This window comes from Pinus tabuliformis, chromosome 2_2, assembly GCF_031772625.1.
Source record: "Pinus tabuliformis cultivar Carrire ecotype Pingquan chromosome 2_2, CPIR1, whole genome shotgun sequence".
Lineage (NCBI taxonomy): Eukaryota > Viridiplantae > Streptophyta > Pinopsida > Pinales > Pinaceae > Pinus > Pinus tabuliformis.
In genome coordinates this window covers 70,795,403-70,817,907 of record NC_142300.1, presented here as the reverse complement: position 1 = coordinate 70,817,907, position 22,505 = coordinate 70,795,403, and the positions used below count along the sequence as shown (strand labels likewise).

General features: G+C 39.9%; 1 long non-coding RNA gene across 1 annotated transcript; it reads left to right on the top strand.

The window, feature by feature from the left end:
* The first annotated feature begins 1,058 nt into the window (after positions 1-1,058).
* Positions 1,059-2,013, top strand: LOC149191498 (uncharacterized). The gene is made up of 2 exons (XR_016254828.1): positions 1,059-1,224; positions 1,372-2,013. It is a non-coding gene; the product is annotated as an uncharacterized LOC149191498 (long non-coding RNA).
* Positions 2,014-22,505: the final 20,492 nt, after the last annotated feature.

Genomic DNA, 22,505 nt, shown 5'->3' with positions numbered 1-22,505 from the left:
CATTTTAAAGCCAAGTGATATAGTTCATACCCTAGTAGACATTTGAGGACTCCTTACTGTTATGTGGCAATTCTACTTTGTTATCTCTATGTAGAAATTCTTTCCCAAATTTTTAGAGAAATGTGGGTCAATTATGTATAGAAACACCACTATATGGAAAAATCTTAATTTGCGTTGGAGTTGGTCTTTTCCAACGCTTCATTTCCCTATGAGCTAAGTATGGTGAGTTGCAAGCTCATATAGGAAATTGAATGTGTCCAGTTGTCATAATTATCCTTATATCACACGAGGCCTCCTCCATTACTATATAATGAAGGTCTTCTATGTATATTAACACAAATTGTTGCGTAATTCAATACTCTTACATTGTAGAGCCATATATTCCTACCTTGCTAAATTCTTTTATATATTTTTATTTTTATTTTTTTTAATCATTTGAATGGATTCCCTTTAAGTTTTAATTTCTGCTCCTAATTTTTTATTCCATATCTATATGAGGAATAATGGTTTGGATCTAATGTGCATCTTGAATGGTTATTTTGTTTTTTTAATTGTGAATCAATGGAGTTTCACATATTTTTATCTTCCGATCTTGTTTTTCTGGGATTTCTATGTGATTGTGTGTGTTGAGATCATGATTACAGGTCTGCCAAACAAACCGTGATTTCTGTAGCGTCCTGGTTCTCGGTTGTGCGAATGAAAGCTCTGGAGATCGATATAATTTTCAACGGTCCTGCTACGTCACTAGTCCCGCTGGAGCCGCTGGATTCTGCAGGGTGGCGTTGCCGACCATCCCGTTGCCACTGAGAATGAAGAGCCCCAGCTGTTGTCTGTGTGCGAATGTATCCAAAGTCTTCCCCACGTCGCCCCCACTTGGGATCTCAAATGTGTGACATTTCAGCGTGTTTGGGGGCTGACATGTTGCAGATAGAGGAGCCTTGGCCTGGCGTGCCACCTTGGTTAATGGTGAATGTAGAGTGCTGTCAGTTTATTGGTGAATGTAGAGACTAGATTTTTGTCTCCAGCATTGTTTGAGATCGAATTATTTAATAGGCCGATTTATTGGGGTTATATGCAGTCCAGGTTGCCATTGAATAGTCGCAGGCCAAATCTGAAGATAAATTATTATTTGCAGTAGTCGATTTATGCATCCAAAGGCCATACATCCCACAATTTTTTCAGGGTCGTTGTTCTTTCTCCTAGACTGAACTTCAAGTGCCAGAGGTCAAATCTGCTAGTTTTCTGTGTCAATTATATTCTCACACGAAGCCGTTAATCAAATTTTTATTTTTGAAAAGGTCACAAGTAGAGGCATGCATCGTCCTATGAATTTGTCTAAATAATTTGGTGTCTACTATTTGTTTGTCCTAGGAACCTGCGAAGGAGTTAAATTCAAGATTGTTCCTATTGTCGGCATTCAATATTTTTCATTGGTGTGTCGGTCGAGTATCTCTCTGATCGTATCACCATCTCGGGCCAAAGTCATTGCTTCAACTTCGTGGTCAAGTGTTTTCCAGTTTATGTATGGATTGGTTTGCGGTCCAGCAATGAAATTGCGAATTTCCTTCCTATAACTCTCTTAATTATTCCGTGCCAATCACAAGGATTGGTTAGTTGTTGATGGTGGTAGCTGCGATGGCTCTGGAGGAGATAAGCATGGTGTTTATGGCTTGATTCGATTTGATTCTTATAAGCATGAGTGACTTGCCCCTTTTTTCTTGTACCTTTTGTGGCTGTAATAACTCTATTGTTGACAAGGGACTGTGCTTATTATATATGTCCGTATAATAGCCATATGTCCATTTGGTATTTTGATGGTGACTTCTGGTCAAATCCTTGTTTATTGCCTAGTGGTGCAAAGGTTGTTGAATTGATCTAATTTGTAGCATGATTTGAAGGGTAAAGTTATTATCATCATCAACTTTCTCTTGTAGCAGTTTTGTTTGTTTTTGTGGTCAGTGGAAACACATTCACTATTTTTTTCAAGATGGTAACAGGGAGCTCTATGAGAAAGACAGTAGATGAATTTCGTAAAGAAATTCATCAGTTACAATTAGTGGTAACTATTTTGCAAGCAGAGAATGCAACTCTTAAGAATAGGTTGTAAATTTCTGTCGCTGAGAAAATCCAAAAGGTTGACCATTTGGAATCAACCATGGGGAAATATCTCTAGATACTTGCAGATGAATTCCAAGAGAAGATAAATCTCCTTGATGATTTGCAGGAGGAAGTCCAGTCTTTTTTTGACTCAAATTTTAAGAAGCAACTGCAAGAGAAAAACAATCAGCATGTTATGGAGATTGATTACTTAAAAGAAACAATTTTGGAATAACATCAAAATTTGTCACAACAGTTGGTTGAGAAGGATGAGGTTATTCAATAACTGCAAGGGTCTAAGCAACAAATTGAATTGAAAGTAGTGGTCTTCAGAAATTTGAGATGGAGATAGTTGATGTTAAGGTTCCAAACTCTCCTCCTTCCACACTTCATGATGTTGATTTTCAGAAGACTGAAATTGATGATCAAGACTCATCACATGGCTTTGTTGCACCTAGTTTTGAAAAGCATAGTACTAGTATTGGATCCCAATTACTAAGAAAAATGGGATATACTTGAGGAGGACTTGGGAAGAATGGACATGGAATTAATTCTCCTATTAACGTTGTAGTGAAGACATCAAGAGCAGGTCTTGGATACGATCTTGCTACTACCTCATCACCTACATCCAACTGTGAGGTGCTTCTAGATTAAAATGTTGTGGCACCCAACTTTGAGTCTGTAAAAACAAAGAGTGAGCTATCTGCACATGCTCATCAGAGGAAATTATCCAAGCATCAACGTTCTTGGTCAATTACTAGTCCTTCATTCATATCGTCATAAAAGATACATGAAAGAATAAATTGTGGACCAGAGCTAACCATTAAAATCATTTTTGGAGGGATCAATGAATGGTCATAACATCATTTGAACCAATGCTTGATGACCTCACATCGTCATGTTGAATCAATTGTTCATTATTGATTGTTGTTGTTTCATCAGTTGTGTTTTAGGGGGGGGCGATTTGCTGACAATGGAGACTCTTGATTCTTGCTCCTTTTGCAAATGTGTTTTAGGGAGGGATAATTAGATGGTGACAAATATTGTTACTTTGATTAATGTGATGGTGACAATGTTCAAACAACTTCACGAGTATTGTTGTAGGACATTTTCTATACTTACAGGCCTCATTGTTTATTTGTTGGTTGATGGTGTTGCTTCTGTTTGAAGCATTTGTTCGGGTTCTTTACCAACACCTGCTTTCTTTGAAGCATTTTTTGGAGAAGTTGAAAGTCTTTTCCATGCTTATGCCTGTGCAACAATCCTATTTCTGATATCAACCAACCTCATTGAGGTTTCATGGATCTCACCTTTAGAGTTCTGGTACTTCAACATTCCATACTTTTTCATTGCAACAAGCCTATGTTCTTGCCATTCAGTGGATCATTATGGGATCTATAATTTCAGCTCCATGATAATATGAGCACTGACATCTTTCTCTCTTTTGGGGGGGGGGAGTTTTTTGCTACAAGTTTTTCTGTTATAGCTCTGATACCACATGTTATAGATCTAACCCGAAAAAATATATGAGAATATAAATAAACCCAAGAATAATAAGATCAAAATATAGAAATGCTTCACTTTATTGATATCAAAACCCTTAAGGTAGGGCAACACCATACATTCACTCCTTAAGGAAGGAGAACACTCCACAAGCCATATGCCTATTCATACAATAATCCTTGACATTATTCCTTGACATGGAGTCTCTAGCCTCTATATAGGCTTCATACATACAAAACCATGGATTATTACCATGGTTCCCTCATACCATCGAACTAATACCATGGGCCCCTTACATTATTACTAACTACTTGTGGTCCCTTACATGATATGGGTTAACCACCTTATTTATTACTATGGCCCCTCCCATTATTACATTATTACCTTGGGTACCTCCCTTGGTACCCCATATTATCCCCCCTAGGTATATAACATTTTCTCGCTTTATCCGCTTATGAGAATTTGTACCTGGGTACCTAATCAGGCCTTGTTGTCGAGATCTATTCTTTGTTTTCTTTTTTCTTTAATTATTCCCTATGTTTCACTTAGGGAGGTGTGTTGGAGTTGGTCTTTTCCGTTGCTCCATTACCCTATGAGCTAAGTATGGTGAGTTGTAAGTTCACATATGGACTTGCATGTGTCAAGTTGTCGTAGTTATCCATATTTGACACTGGGCCTCCTCCATTGCTATATAATGGAGGTCTTCTATGTACATTAACACAACAATGTGAGTATTTCAATACTCTTACAATTTTGAAATGTTATTTCTATAACCTTGGGGGAAGAAATATTATCTACAAAGTGGGTGTACATAGGAAAATACCCACAATCTCATATGCTGGCCTATCTATTGGATGCGTGTGTAGTGCCAACTTTTCTTAAAATGGTATGGAAATGGTGGTTGAGACTTAATGATCCAGACCTAGACATTTATCAGATAATCATGTGCACATGGCTACCCAATATAGTGACCCACCCAATCATATTTCCATTTGAAAAGGTGATTAATTGGATCATTAAGTAGGAAGATACAAAGCACATAATTATCAAAGATTCTAATGAAAAATGTATATCTACATTCAACCTATTATCTCTCTAAGTATACTTCAAAACGCCTAATGAGGAAATATAACTTATGAAAAATTGGATGTTCTCTTTTCCCTTGGACCTTAGGGATGTGATGAAAAAATGCTGGATTCTAGGAAAACATTTCAAATACAAGTGATTTGGTTCATACACTAGTAGACATTTGAAGAATCCTTACCATTATGTGGTAGCTCTACTTTGTTATCTCTATGTAGAAATAGATGCCAAAAATTTTAGAGCAATGTGGGTCCTTTCATGCATTGAACCACCACCATAGGGAACATTTTTAATTGGGAAATAATTCTATAACCTTGGGGGAAGAAATATCATTTGAAAAGTGGATGTACTCAGGAAAACACCCACAATTTCATATGTTGGCCTATCTATTGAATGCATGTGTAGTGCCAACTTGTCATAAAACGGTATGGAAATGGTAGCTGAAAATTTTACGAATATGCATACACTTCCAAGACATATGAGACCACAAATAATGCATCCACTATCCCAAAATATGTGAGAAGTTTCTTATTCACTTGTATGAGCTATTGTTTTATGTCCAAACATCTTGCATGATTGAAAAGGCAATGCAAGTAGTTGGAAAAATGGGTGATTGGTATGTGTCAGAGTATAAGAATTATATTAGCATATATGGCACAATTTAACATCCCAATTTTTCTCCTGTATTTGTACCTAACAAAATGGTGCTATAGTAAATAACTTACCAAATGCTAGTACATGAAGTGGGAGTTTCTCTAGCATAAGACAAGAAATTGACATGGCCATGAATGTAATTTTTCACGAGATCTTATCTCTTCAAAGATGTCAAAGAAGTGTAGGTTAAAGTTTACATTCTAACAACTTTCTATTTTTTGGATGAAGCTTTTCATAGTCATGATCCCATGAAAATCATTTACAAACACTTCGAAGCCTGCAAATACGAGTGTTCCTATGAATTTGAAACCTAAAAAGTATCTTTAGCAAAGGAAGAAGCACCAAAAACTCCTCGAATAATTCCAGGAATATATACACACACACACACACAGATATATATATATATATATATATATATATATATATATATATATATATATATATATATATATATATATATATAACCCTTTTTCAACTTAAAATTTAGAAAGATCAGGTAAGCTAATGTTGGGAATGTGTAGATTCAGAGGATACTCCAAAAATTCACAAACTTAGATAAATACAAGAGTAGAGAAACACTTCCAAGCTTATAAGGTATATATTGACACTAAATCATATTTTAAACATCTATAATAATGTATACAAATTAGACCACTACTATAACTATTGAACATAAGTCTGACCTTAAAAGAACTAATGGACACCGGTCATACTAGGGAAACACTTCCCATTATAAATCAGACCTCAAAACAACTTTTGGGAAGAAAACAAACCACATAAGTAATTTCTATTCATAGAACATAATTTAAACATAAAAAAATGATTATCAAGCATGAAAAATGTAGTCTAAACCTCAAAAATTTAGTGTTGATCAATGAAACATTCAAAATATGTCAATAGGGTCATTGTTCATTGGTTAAGCTCGAAAGGTGATATTCCACTCAATAACGTTCCAATACCCCAAAGACACATTTTGCTCCTCGTAGGTCATGTTACCCATGTAAGCAGGTCATCTTAAGTAGTTGGGGACATGTACAAGTAACATACAAGTTTGGTAGAATAGATAACCCACAACTTTTTAGATGAAGGGATATTCCTTGAGTGTTGTAAGCTTGGAAGAATTTATTGCAATATTCCCAGATTGGTGAGGGCATGCTTGCCAGGTTGTGATGAGAGGAATAATATTCTAAAAAAAATCAAAATCAAACCACTTTGTGTTCTACTAGAACAAAAATCAAACAACTAACCCAATAATGCATATCATATGAACAATCAGACCTTTTAATTTAAAATTAATCCTTGAAATCCAATAGTTTCCATGTAGAAATAAAGTAAAGGATTTTTATCCAAATAATTGGGCGTGAAGGGGCTATGTTCTATGAATGAGGAAGATGAAATGGGGTTTATGGGAAATTACTATTTCTTTGCCAAGTACTAGGCTAGGAACTCATCACTTTTCCATCATGTACTTGGCTCAAAATTCACCCACCACCCCTAATTTAGAAGACAATCATTGAATGCATGTGGTGTTCGGTGAGAAATGCCTACCTCCCATACATATGGAGATGTAGAGATGGATACAATCGACATGAGACAACATGTAAGCAATTTTTTGTCATGAGATTACATTTCAAGGGGGGAGGGGTGGGGTTTCATTCATTCTCATATTCATGGTTCACACTCTTCATGTTGCATATCCATAAACCTAATCTAGAAATTGACCAAATCAACACTGTTAAGGATAAATTAAAAACAACATGGAAGCTATAACATCACCAAATCACAATGTTAACGAAAAATTGCAAACAATGTGGAAGATATAGAGAAAATACAAATGAGTAGTCTTATGGAATTCATTGGTTGCTTATGAGCCAAAGGCTATTCCATAAAGCATGTAATAGATTGGACACTTTCTCTCTACACTAAAAACACTAAAAGGGAAGGATATCCTTAATGGATTGTTTTTAAGAGTGTAGTGGAAGATAATTCCATTGCTTCTTGATGGATGGATGAAATGCCTAGAGTGCTATATAATGGGTAAATTGATTGAGACATGAAAACAACCCACAATGCTATATAATGGGTAGATTGACTAAGACATGGAAACAATGGGTTGGGTTGAGTGTGCTAGGACCTTGTAGATTTAATTTCTTCACCTTGGTGGCCTCATATCCCTGCTTGGAGATGTCATTTTTACTGAATTCCTATGATTGGGTGGAAAATTACTCGAATGCAACTAGTTCCTTGAACAATATTTGGAATATGATATGTTTATCTCTGTATGTAAATGTATAATTAAATTGTATTTTTGATATGAAATTATCTGTATTTTAAATGTTGCGTATTTCAGCCAAATATTTTAATGCATGTTGGCTCAATTCCACTGCAACATGGAAAGTCCAATGATGTTGGTTGAGTCATAGAATGAACTCCATGATAAAAACTGCAATAGAACATCACATAGAGGATAAGAAAGATGAAGGATAAGGATATTTTTTAGTATGGTAGTATGTAGAAAACACAGTTTAGATGATGACTAAGACATAAAATCTAGTTGATTTCCATGTGTTTATTATATCGGTTTTGTTGTAAGGATAGGGTAGGATAGAAATTGTAGGCCGCAATAACCTAAAGTCAATATTATTTGTCATAGAAGTGTGTCAAATATCTTTCCTTTGAAATAAAGTGCAACATCCATATTATGTTAATGACATTGTACCTTTTACAAAGGGGACTTTTAAGACATGTCCCTAGAATAAATGCCCAAATACTTCACTAACACTCCTAGTCTAATATGTCTAGGCTATAGGATCTACTTTGGTGGATAATTCGACCCAATGAACCATATGTTCATCTTGTGGTTGCTAACCACAACACTTGATTCGAATCAATATATCCAAGCATGCAAGGTTTCCATTAATTGAGGGTTGCTTAACACTCATAAAGAGGGAGAGCCATTCACTAAATATTTATTCACCATCTTTGAAACATCTAGCAAAAGAATTCCCCTAAGCTATGGGTGATGGAGGGAAATGTTCCCCTAGGGCTTTTTGCGTTGAAACCCTAGCATACTGAAAGTTGTCTATTCAAAGAAGCACACATTCACACAACCATTATGCTATTATAAGCAAATTCTATTGTAAAGGGTACGTACCTTAGGTCCTACATTTGAGAAGGCCTTTAGGGTCCAAACCCTTCTTGGAGTTCCTTTCTTCTCTTTTGCCCTGCAAAACAACCAATTCAAAGAACATAGCAGTATATGGACAAAACCTTATAAAGAAACCATCTCCATGTTATAAATAAAGGTAGTTAGTTGTGAAATCCAAACAACCATTTACATATGAATTCTAAACATGACTATCATTAATATAAAGAAGATTCATTTCGGGAAACAAGACATGTGTTTCTTTTATTATAGACAAATAAAGTACATAAAAAGGAATATTTTCACCTGAACCACCTTCAGCAGGCTCCAAGCAAAGCTTCCTTCCAGATCCGTTCCAGCCTCAAGCCTTTAACAAACTCCTTCCATGACTCTCTCCATGATGTCATAAATGGTGGATGAACATCAACACACAAGGAAACAAAGGTTTCTTGGACAAATGGGGGAAGTGCAGAAGGCAAAAGGGACTTCAGACTTGGTCAGGGGAAACATCTCAGCATAATAACCTTTCTCTCTCTTCTCTCATCCCTTAGGCCTTCCCTTTGAGGTATTTTTATACCTCTCCCAAAGTAGTTTTTTAGTTGGGAGTTGGTTGGGAACAGTTGGGCCACGGGCACTAACAGGTGATCAACAGGTAAAACCCGCGATCTCCGCCTGAAAATAAGGAATTTTATATTTTTTTAAGTGTTTTAATACACATACGTGGGTTGGATATACACAGACCCGCTTATACACACGTTTAACTCAGGGCAATGTCGCGTATAAGGGATAAAACACTGTTTTTTAAATTTTAGGACTAGGTTTGGAAGGAGGGGTTGCCCTAGGCCATGAGTACAGCATCACACACCATAAAAGTGAGATTTGGAGCTATAACAGATGCCCCCTAATATATGAGGTCAGAAGGGGTATATGTTGGCCGAAATATATTATGCGAGTACATGGAAAGGAAGTCTATCAAAAACCGAGGAGGAATTCACCAGAATTCAACCTGCCAAGCCACCAAAGGAGATCAGAAAGAAACACTGTCTGAGGCGGGCATACCCATGCTCAGAAAAAGTAAAGCATGTCCGCATATCAAGTACAAGCGGGTCCACTAAGTATACAATTATAAATGACTGAAAGATACATAATGGATCATCTGATCATAATGAACAAGTACATGTCTGAATATCACATATAAGACTGTCAATGATGCTAAAAGATGCAACGGATCACTAATATCAAAGACTGATCCCAAAAGGTACCAACTAAACATGATGGAATAGGATGGTACTACATTGCAAACTCAGGTGCTAGCATATAGAATGTCGCCATGACTGACTGCAACATACAAAGTGGAGTGGTATCAACTAGTAGCAATAGGAGCAACTGCCAAGTGAACCCATGAATGCTGATACAACCTGAGGTCTTCACCGACCGCTGTGGTACATTTCTACACCATGGGAATAAATGATCTGAAGTCGACCATGTGAGAAATCATTTGATTACCAGTCATTGATGTATACCATTAAAAAATGCGAAACTACTCACCGATAATGATAATGAGCGTCAAGGTACCCAGTACAACCTAACAAGTGTGAATAGATGAGCTGGAGTCGAACACCTATAAGAATCTATCGATCAGGAGACAATGATGATTTCCCACTGTCGATAGCGAAGGATCTGCCACTAATGACTGCAAACCCAAAGGTACTGCCAAATGGACTCTAGATCTTTGCCCCAGAGCAATGAGTTGAAGTCAATAGGGAAAGATCCGCTAGAAGGAAGGCATTAAGGCATCCTTCATCAATCTAGCACGAGTGTAACCCGTAGGCCAATAATGTGGAAGGAATCAGACAAAAAACATGTAGTAACCCAACCGAAGTACTTTATTGGCGTACATAAGATGTGGCTAGCGCACGACAGAAACCCTCTGAACCAACCAATAATGAAAGCTGACACAGAGGCGAGGTATCCACCAATAGGGTCAAATGGAAACCAAGGTACTGCACAAATCCCAATGTGTGATAATGTAAGCTAATGTCGAACACAAGGGAAACCACTCAGTCAAAGACCCATGATACTGATTGATGCTGAGCACAAGGTGACCTATCAATAATGAAAATAGGGCTAGGGTGCAGCTCTAGGCCTGTCCTCAGAGCAAGGTGTCGTCATCGATAAGGACAAGACCCACCAGCAAGAAGTCAATGGGGACATTCTCAAACTGGCACGAGTAAAGGACCAACATAGCTAATGTGATGATAGACATGACACTGACAACCAGGGATGGCCGACTGAAAAATGAGTCAAGAGACACTGCAGAGAGGCCGAATCAGGCTAACTTCCCTTGAACAAAAGCACGACTCAATGTGACTATGTGGCAGAATATGATGACTCTGTATAAGTTCGCCATGCAGGAGGCACAAACGAACCCTCCATATGATTGGAAGAGATAACCAATCGAGGGAGAACTGACTCAATAACAAGGTTATGGCGTACCTAAGTCAAACTAAATCCCACCCATGTGGAGGAGACTTTGTTTTGAGTGCTTTGTTCAAAGGCGACACGACTGACTCTAGCTGCCAACAATAAATGGAAATATTGTCCCGTTCCCGCTCTTTTTGGAATATTTAGTTTTTTTGTCTTTTTCTGTTAAGCCAGAAAAAGAATAAAAGAATGCTATGGTACATTGGAAAGAACGAGTGTCGGTGAAACACATGATCTAGTTCCTAGGAATGGAACGTTCCTATGCTCAATGCAGGGAGGTGAAAACTGGTCAATGACACTCAAAGGTGTGTTCCTTCCACGAGTCAAGGTGTGTCAAGCTGCAAAAGTCAAAGGTATGCAAGGTTGATTTTGCAGTCATCATGGTCAAAAGTTGGCTTAAACACGAGTCCAAGTGAAGCCGGCTCTACGCCAAAAGGTGCAAGTGGTCAACATGCAATGCAGTAGTACAACTCAACACAAAGGAGCCTCTAAGGTATAAGGCCAGAACAAAGCGGAGAAGCTAAGAGGAATGAGTCTTCAACGCATAAGTCATGGCGGGACTACAAAGGATTCCCGAGCCTACTCAATTGAGCAACATGGGCAACAAATGTTAGTGAGGTGCTAACTACGATGCCCATGTAAAGGATGGCTCTACCATCGTGTCATGATTTAAAGAATCGGCGAGTGAAGATGGCTTACGAACCATAACATGATGGGATCGACCTTATGGCAGATGTATTGGCAAATGGAGGCTAGTATGCATAATGCAACGGAAAAATGGTGTCCCTAACCTATATGCCAGTGAGAAAACAATACCTGCCATGACTGGTCAGCAGTCATGGAACCGTCTTGAAACTGAAAAACGTCCAAAGTGTCCTGAAAAACAAACCATTCTAGACATTCCAAGCTCCCAAGTTAAAAATCACATGAGGCCAAACAAAATAAAATTTTGAAAAAATATTGCATTTTCAAAACTTATAAAAAGCATTTTGGACTCACCATTTTTACCATTTGAGTTTGAGAGCAAAGGATTTCGAGCAAAAGGAGCAAACTTCCCACAGCCAGATTCAACCGTTCAAATTCGTCAAAGACCTCCAGGTAACCCTTATACTTAGCTTGCAATTGATTGTGGCAGGTTTTAAGATTTTTGATTGATGTTTCACGTTTGAACTTTTGTCATAAATATCCCCGCCGCGTATATGCAGGTTGGTAATATTGAACCTGCGTACATGCGGGCCCTATATGCGACTGTGTGCACAGGGACCCGCGTATATGCCGCGAACCATTTTTAAACAAAAACTAATGGTTTAAAATCGATTTTTTCTCAGGATGCCTGTCACGTGGCGTGAAAGAGAGCACACAACGATAGATAATGAAGTTATGAATAGTCCTGAAGCATTAGATGCTCTATGGGGATGCGGTTTGCTTAAAATTTTCAAACTACAAAATATGAAAGCGAACACGCGTCTACTTGAGATGCTCATTGATTATTGGGATGTCGAGGAAGAAGCCTTTATGATCGATTAGATGTCACTCAGGGTAGAAGTGGAGGATATCTATTTTATCACGGGCCTTTCCCGAAGGGGAGAGGTAGTACATTCCCGGGGTAGGACACGGAGTAGCCTCACAATAGAGGACTATGTACAGATATACTTCCCGAGACATCCCAAGAAGGTTTGGAGCTAGATTTCCATCACACATGTGGTGAGTTTGTCACTTACGATAATCCTGTTCACCATAGCTCGAGTGAACGGATCATCCTCTCTGCATCAGGCGTCACGAGTCATCATGAGCGTGGCAGTTGACTGTCTCACTACTGTGTTCGATTGGTGTACTCCTCTCCTGGCCAACATGAAGAGCCAGCTCACCTTTATCAGGAGGGGACAGACCAAGCATTTTGGATATGGGACTATCCTGTGTACTTTCTTTTTCGAGAAGGTTCCTGCACTCCGCCCCAGGGTAGCAGTTTCCATCAACACCCCACACAATCCATGCATGGGCCGGTGGGCCGATCTGATGAAACATCTTGGGGGTGGGGAGGTCCCAAGGACTGCCTTCGACAATGATTTCTTCACCTGGTGGGATCAACAGATCATCGCCGTGGATGACTACCCCTATGCCGGGCTGGATTTCTGAGGAGATCCTGATCTAGTGTTACCACCGAACGCAGCATGGGGCGAGATTGGTAAGAATTTTTTGATTTTATGATTTTTTTGGATTTTTAAAATATAATGATGCATTTTGAAAAATATTTTTGATGAGATTCAAATGACTGATATGATGATCATGTTCCAGATATTGGGCTGGTACGACCAGATGGGTTCCCAAGGCATGGACGGCGCGGCCGAGGAGCCAAAGAGGTAGCTGTGGATACAAAACGGACTCTAAACAACGTCCAGCGACACTTGGCGAGGCTGAGCTACCGAGTTCGATGGCCGCCATTGAGGACCTTCCTGAGGATATGCAGCGTCATGTGGTTGGCATGCCACGTGACTGGGTTCGCACTTTTCGGCGTGTGGCCAATGCGATAGCTACATACTTAGATGCTCATCCTGAGCCGAGGCATTAGATATGCTGGACATGATTATGGGCATTTGAGTCCCAAATTTTGTATATTTTTGGACACACATATGTACACTCGAGACGCTTTACGATATATATATATCTATATCTATATATATATATATATATATATATATATATATATATATATAGATATATACAGTTTGACTTTTTGATGCTTGATTTTATTATGATGAATGATTGATGTGCCAGTCTAATGCCTGATTAGCGATAGAATCAGCTAACCAATTATGAGATCTTGGAATATGCAAATAATTAATATAAGTAAATGATCTTTGCAACAACCTCACCCTTAAATACTGGCGATATAAAGATGGATCCCGTACCCGATAAATGCTATTTAATTGAGACACTATCAATTGAGAATCAAGATATACTACCAACGAGTCGATCCCATGAGAGATTGCCTCAGATAATAAATTAATAATGGCAGTATATTCAGCCATATTGTTTGAAGTGGGACCGATACACACACACCTCTTGATGCCATCAATTGACCAGTTGGATAATAGAGTACCCAAGCTGCAGAAGTGAGATTCCGAGTGTGCCGACTAGCACCATCGGCGAACCCAAAATAGACCAAATCATTCATCAACACTTGCCACAGCAGACCAAAAAGTGCTGATATAAGAAAACTCTCGACGATATATGTACAAATATACATAAAGTACAAAGAATTCATTGCCTAGCCAAAACTAAGCAAAGTACTTCTTTAAGTAGAGCCCGTTTTGGGGCTCCGCCAGCTTGTTTCCCTCAAAATCGATTAACTCATACGACCCTTTTTCTAAAACTTGTTTAATAATGAAAGGACCGTACCACATAGGCTTAAATTTTCCTGCCCCCAAGGTGTCTTTATCTTGGTCATAGACGAGGACAAGGTCACCTTCAGAAAAGACTCGAGGACGGACATATTTATCATACTGCGTTTTAACCCTTTTCTTATGAGCCTCATTCATCGTGGCGGCATCTTGACACTGCTCATCAAAATGTTCCAAGTGAAGTAGGTGCTCTTCGAGACTCGAAGTCTCTGGAAGGAGCTCAACAGCCAATTTAAGAGATGGAATTTCACATTCAACCAGAAATATAGATTCCATCCCATAAACCAACTTAAAAGGTGTAAAACTAGTAGCCGTTTTCACGGAGGTTCGGTATGCCCAAAGAGCCGAATACAACATAACGTGCCAATTGGACCAATCTTTATCGATTGTCTGTTGGAGTATCGTCTTAAGAGTTTTATTGACTACCTCGAACTGTCCATTGGCTTGAGGATAATAAGGAGACGAATGCTCTTGGCGGAAACCCAATTTGAGAGCCAATTCAGACATCAGTTGATTCTGAAAATGACTACCATGGTCAGTGACAATCTCTCTCAGGATACCGAATCTTGAGATAACTTGATTGAAAAGAAACAATGCTGCAGTGTCACTGTCGTTCTTATAAGTAGGCATGGCCTCAGCCCACTTCGTAAAGTAGTCTACAACCACGATAATGTACCTGTGATTTGCCGCTGAAGGCGGATTACAAGTCGTAAAATCAATACCCCACTTAGTAAAGGGACCAATGGTGACAATAGGAAAAAGAGGAGCTGGATGTGCACGCATTTTCCGAGTAAAAATTTCACATGGGTGACAGCATTTGACTACTTCCACATAGTCTTTAAAGAGTGAAGGCCAAAAATAGCTGGCATGTAAGATGCGTTGGGTTGTAGCAAGCCCTGATAGATGACCACCACAAGCTCCACTGTGGTAGTCATTGAGCACTGACTCTGCTTCCTCTAAGGTTAAACAGTGCCGAAGGATTGAATCAACCCCTCGACGATATAGTGTGTCATCGATGATAACATAGTTTTTAGCCAGGTGACGTAATTTTTGACGTTCATCCTTGGAGAAAGTAGAGGGAAACTTCGAAGTCTGGAGATAGACAATGATATCTCCATACCAAGGGTTGAGTGAAGAGATGAGGAATAAATGTTCATCGGGAAAACTTTCCTCATAAACAATATCCTCTCCACAAGGTAGCTCAGAAATTAGCTCTGTGAAAACCATGGATTTCTTAGACTTGGCAGACAAGAACTTGAGATCAAATTCTTGCAAAATGACTATCCATCGATTATATTTGCCCCCAATCACTTGCCTACTAAGGACAAATTGAAATGGATTGACTGCCGCTAAGACAAAAGTTTTGCGTAGCAGGATATAATGACGGAGCCGCTGGACAGCATGGATAGCTGCCAAGGCTAACTTATCAACCGGAGAATAGTGAAGTTCAGGACCTATTAAACCTCGGCTCAAATAATAAATCACATGCTCGGCGAGAGCATCGTCTTCCTGAATGAGAACCATACCAATGGTTGATTCTGCTGCAGCGAGATATAAAAGGAATTCTCTACCATAATCCGGTGGACTCAAAAGCGGGGCAGAGACTAATGCCTTTTTAAAAGCATCAAACGACCGCTGTACGAAGTTGTCCCACACAAATGGAACTCCTTTACGTAGCAAACGCATGAACCCTTTAGTGATCTCGTCATAGTTTGCTATAAACCGTCTTAAGAAATTAGCCTTCCCTTGAAGACTTTGAAGTTCTCGAATTGAGGATGGGGGAGGCAACTGAACTATCGCCTCAACCCTGAAGGGATCAACTCGAATCCCTTCATTGGACATGATGAACCCTAACAACCGACCGGACGTAACCGCGAAAATGCACTTGTTGGGATTCAACCGGATTTTATAAAAACGTCATCACTCTGAAATCAATCTAAGATGACTAGGGTGATCAGTTCTCTTTCAAGAACGAGCAGCGAGATCATCCAAGTATGCCTCGATGACATGTTTGATGTCGTGGAAAGCATATGAAATGGCCCGCTGAAAAGTGGCTCCAGCATTTTAAAGACCCAAAAGGCATCTTTCTATATGCAAAGGTACCCCAGGGACATATGAAGGTTGTCTTATGTTGATCTTCAGGACGGATAGAAATTTGATTATAACCCGAAAAACCATCCATGAAGGAAAAAATCTCATTACCCGCACACTCGTCGATAATATGATCAATGAATGGCGTGGGGTAATTATCTTTCGGACAAGCTTTGTTTAGGTCCCTAAAATCGATGCATACTCAGATTGTTCCTTGCTTTTTATCCACAGGGACTGGATTAGAAACCCAGTCAGTAAGAGGAACAGGGTATATGAAACCCGCCTTTAGCAGCTTCTCAACTTCAGCTTTGATAGCTGCTGCTTTCCTAGGGTTAATCGGCCGAAGCCTTTGACAAACCGGTTTGGCGTTCTCATACGTCTTGATCTCATGCTGAACTATAGAAGGATCAATGCCAGGCATTTCCTCATAAGACCAAGCAAATACATCTCGAAATTCCTTAAATAGGTCGGTGTAAATTTGAATTTCTTCAGGGGAACACTCAATTCCGATGAAGAGATTCTCGATGACGTTAGGGTCCCTAGAGATGTTTATAGGTATCGTTTTTGAAATTACCGACATATTACCTTCGGCACGAATGTGTGCTGGAGCCAAAGGATTTGACACCGTACAAACATCACTAGTAAAGAGCTCGGAGAATCTAGATTCTACTTCCTGCAATGGAGGAAGAAAGTACGAGCGATGGTGTAAGTCTTCCCAAGGTCGATCTATACCCATCATTGCTTCGAGGATTGCTTCTTCAGAAGGTAAAACCATATCTAAGCAGTCCAAGGCAGAGGTAGAATCAAGGCTCCAAGCCGGGGCCACATCACCATCTAACTCCTCTTAGGAAAAAGGAGCAGGGTGGTTGTCTGCAGAGTCTACGATAGATTGATATCTAAGCTCAGCTGCAGATATAGGGAATGCCATTCCATTTACTTGTCCTTCAACTAATGTAGTCGTAGGTGAAGGCAAGGTCCAAGGGTCTGAAAAATAACGAGTTTGAAAGGACTCTTCTCGAGGGGACTCCTTAGAGGATGAAATGGCATTGATTTTAGTGAAAGGAGAGGGAAGATCAAAGGTACCCATCAATGAGGAATACATTCCCACTCCTAAATTCTCAATAGATGGGTGAGGGTTATCCACTAAAGGAACAATAGAGTCAGAGCTTGCTTGAGGATTGACTGGACAATAATCCATTTGATCAACCTTAACGATTTTCCCCTCATGAGGAAAGCAAATGACACGAAACAGAGTCGAAACAACGGCGTCCATTTCATATACCCAGTTCCTTCCTAATAGGAGATTATAGTCTAGGTTAGCATCTATGACCTCTACTTCAGTATTGATGACCTTCCCCCCAACACATATAGGAAAGGTCGGGATAATCCCATGCGCTTATGAGAATGACCATCAAATGCAGTCAAGACGGTGGGTGAAGGAACAGCCGAAGGCGATCCAATAGCATTCCAGCATGACATCGACATGATGCACGTGGAAGCTCCTTCATCTATAACGATACGAAAAATATTTATTTTCCGATATGTAGAATTTATTTGGAAAGCCATATGATGAGGGAGTCACTTTTTGACATTTAACATGTCAAAAGTGAGCACTAAAGAATTAGTTGGATCGACTACTCCAATCGCGGAAAGTAAAGCACTTCGTTGAGCTAGACACAACTGGAGAACCTCTAAAGCGGACATGACGCATGGACTCTGAGCCAAATCCTCCACAATGGAGTAATTCTGGGCGGCCCTGGCATTAGGATTAATAGTCACGCGTTTAGTGGAACCTTTCGGTATCCTTGGTATAGTCTCAATAGGGGTTCGCTCAATATGAAGGTCGGTATTTCCGGGAACAGTCTTGTCCTTGGAAGTTTCAGTGTCACCATAATCACGTGACCGAGTAGCCACATGGACGTTAGAACCCATCATGAAAACATTCGATGATTTTTCCCCTTCCTGGTTGCCCCCTGCAGAGGTTCTAGGGTTTGAACTCGCGCCAGCAAGAAGTTGCTGCCCTTGAGGAAACGGGTTAGTTAACACAGCTTGAGAACTAGAAGTCCCTTGTTGTCCTAACAAGCACTGAGTGTCTTCAATCTTAGGGCAGAGATGAGTTAAGTGGTCTCCACTGCACAACTTGCATGGAAACTTGACTTTCTTTCTCGACTCATTTCTACCACCACCAGCATTGTTGCCGGATTTATTTGCATTAGACTTCCCATCCTGGTTCTTTTTCTTACCTCGTCCTTTCTTTTTCCCATTGGAATTTCGATTTCCTTTGGGGTTATCAGATTGGACGACATTAATTGAAGAAGTTTGGGAAGCCGAGGGATTAGACGATGTGACTTGGTTGTTAGAAGCAGTTTGTAAGGACAACTGTTGCAATTGATTCAACAAGTTCACGGTAGTTGTGTTTACTGACCCAACGATACCATCCATGTGGGGACCTGGCTTCGACTTAGCTACGTCAACCTTAGACCCAGGAGCATCTGGCAAGTAGTTTTGTAGGATCCCAGACTGAGAGTAGATCAATTCTAATTGCTGGGCCCTAAAAATGGCTTGCTCCTCAGAATAGACTCCAGACATGGAGACATCCTTGGAGATCTTGGGTTGTAAAGATTTCAAAAACCACTCAAGACGATACTCCGGAGGGATTTCGGCTTTAATGAGCCTTTTTCTCCGTCTCCATTCCTGAATATGGTCAGAAATGTGAGTTGCCTTATCCTAACGAAAAGTGGCCAGAAGTTCAGTTTCGGCATCATAACGGATAGGAAACTGGAAATGATTTAAGAAAATATTGGCTAAGTCAATGAAAGATGTAAAGCTACCCCCTAGCAACTCTATATACCATTTGGCCGCATTACCAGTCAAGGTGCACTGAAAGAGTCTCAATCTAATCGAGTCATCGATAAGGGAGTCAGATGAGCACCACAAATGGAATGTGGTTACATGGTCGCCTGGGTCTTCACCGCTCTTCCCTTCGAATTTTGGAATGTCTGAAGGGAGTTTGGTTGGGACCGGAGGCTAGGCCGGATTATATTTGATTGGGTCATTTGTTAACTTAGTGAGATCTGGCAAGTTCAACGTTGCCAGAAATGGAAGCTTAGAAGGACCTTGGGGATTCCACCTAGGCTGGGCAGAACTCCCAAAGTTCTAAAAAGATTGTCTTAGATTTTGGGAGGCACCAGGCTGCCTGAAGTAACTCGTAGAACCGGCTGAACGAAAAGGCAAGCCTTGTGATCCAGAAAAATTCGGAGTTTGACCAACTCCGGCCGCAAAACCTCCATAACCAGCAAAGTTTCCTCCTAAAGGATTATAAGGGGTTGATAACCCCTGATAAGGATTCCAAGCCGAAGCTAGGGGAGGAATAATTTGAAACGAACTAACCGTGGAGTATGGCCTATTCCCTTGTTGGCTGATAAACGGATTCCCAGTTCCCGCGCCACTAACCCCAGGGTTATTCCAACCTTGGAAAGGATTGCTGCTTTGTCCTACAGAAGAAAAAGGCATGGATCCTATCATCAGGTTGGAAAGTGGTATATGGTCACTTCCGAAAGGAAAACCCTGGAATGAAAGCCGATCTGCCCATCATGGACGTAGTGGCACTAAAGGGAACCGATGGAATACCCTGTGAGTGGGTGCCAAATGGGAAGAATCCAGTACCAAAAGCATTGGTTTGGGCATTTCCACTCGTGGATGGAATGGAGGTAGACCCAACTAAAGATGTGCTAGCAAAAGATCCAAACAAGGAAGCAGAGGAGATGGAAATCATTCCTCCTCCTTGCACCGATGTTGGAGTTTGCATAGTTGTAGCACTTGTAGAAGTCATGCTTCCAGTAGTGGTCATCGATGGTAAGCGCGTAGCGTAACTTGGACTTGACGGTCTATGCGTCGGAGTCCCAACGTATTGCAATACGTCCGGATGACTAGATGGTAGTGGAGAATTCGGAGCCGCTAACGACTCTGAGAGTTCTTCTACCTCTATGTTATTCTCCGCTTGAAAGAGAACTCGAGAAAGGACTGGAGTGTCCCTCTCTTGTTCAGAAGTACCAGGCCTTGCTTGAACACTAATGCCCCCGAGAGGAGGATCAATCCCCGATGCGTCAACTGGCGTGGGACGGAACCCACTGGTAGTATTACCTCTGCGCCTTCTAGGAGAAGGCTCTAATCTTGGTGGTGAAAGACCACGAAGTCTTCGAGACCGCCTGGGAGATCGGTCAGCCACTTTGAATTTTTTATTATGATCTAACTAAAGACTCAAAAAATTGAAAGCTAGGCCAACTAAGAGCACAAAGCACACACTATAAAGTCCCTAAAGATAACAACCAGTCAAACAACTTCCAAGTATTTCCGCTCCGGGTGATTAGGACCGGACACCAAAATACAAGAAAGTGAATTAAGGGCTCTTCCGAAGATAGTCTGGGATGATGAGGGCCTAGTCCTATTAGCGAAGGTATCAGAGGAAGTTACGCTGACCTCACAACAACAGCCTGCGCCGGTGCAAGCCCCCAAGCTTCGCAAGGGTGCCCTCCAGTAGTAATGTCGAGAGTGATGCAACGTCGACCTTAGGTGCCACGGGATTCCCCTCCACATCCACCTGTGTAGATCCCTAGGAGTAGTAACTATGGATACCAGCTCATCGCAGAAGCCAGGAGGAACAGTCGTGAGGAGTTCGGACAAGTAGGAGAGGGGGTATCTCTCTTCCCCTGTCTTCACAGACCCTCATGCTTAACTCCCAGATCTGGATCTTTCCTGGTCTTCCTAACGCTATTGGATTTTCTCTCGTTATTCAGACTCCTACGTTTGACATTTATATGGCCTTGGAGAGTTAACTCTCCACTTGCCCAATCCAAGGCCCTAAAATCCTAAACTTGTTGGTGTAACTGACTAAAACAAAAAGTTCTAGTGAATTTTAGTTAGCGCTTGATTTTAAAATAGGCTGTTCTTTAAGTCACGAGGTAACGGAAGTGAAACTAGTGGTGTTTTTTGACGCAAAAGAAATTAATAAAAACTTAACTACATGCACATGCACTTTTTCATTTTTCGATGAAGAGAAATTTCTATAGGGTTCAGAGGAACTTCTAATAAAACAAATTTTTCTTTTCTTTTCGTTAATTCACGCTTCACACTCACAAAAGTTAACAACTCTATGTATGCCTAAAAAGGTATGCAAATCTATCCTAATGCAACAAATATATGCGGATGCAAGATGTAAAACTACTCTAAAAACAAAAAATGAAAGTTGTTTGCTTATCAATCTTTATCTTGCCACTTAAAATGTCTAGATGGAATATGAGATGCTACTATTCATTTCGTCTAAACACTAAAAACAAGTTTTAAGACAAACATAAAGCACTTTCACTCACTAAAAGGAAACCAAATGAAAACCAAGTTCAAGAAACCAAAACTAAGTTTTTCAAAAGATTTTCTTCAAAAGTAACAACAAAAGAGTCTTTTCAAAAAATGCTCTCAACAACACTGAAACTTGTGATTGAAGAATAGGCAATCAAACACTTTTGCAAGTTGACACCACACAACGGATGAAAAATCAACAAAAATAAATGTGTTTAAAAGTGCTCTTAACAATCAAAAGCAGCAATGAAAGCTTTGGCAATGAAAACCAAAAAGATCAAAAAGACAAATTCCAAGAAAGTGTTAATCAACAACTTTCATGAAACAAAGAAGTGGATGGTCACAAAAAGCGGTTTTTGTCAAGCAAACAAAAAGTCACCAAAAGCAAGGTTAACACAAAGACTAAGATCAATCTTCCTACCCTGATGAATCAGAGCAGCCAAGATTCCTAGCAAGAAATCTTGCATGCTTTAACAAAAAATGATGACACTTGCAATCAACAAAAAACAAGACCAATACTTCTTATAATCAGAGAGAATTCATAAAAAGATGCTTGCTGTAAACAAATAACTGATACTGGAAAATCACTGTTTCAGACTGACTCAAACTACCAGACAGACCTTCAGAGACAAAAGGATTTACAAATCTTGAAAATTTCCAGATATACGCGACTGTACTTATGTACATAATGT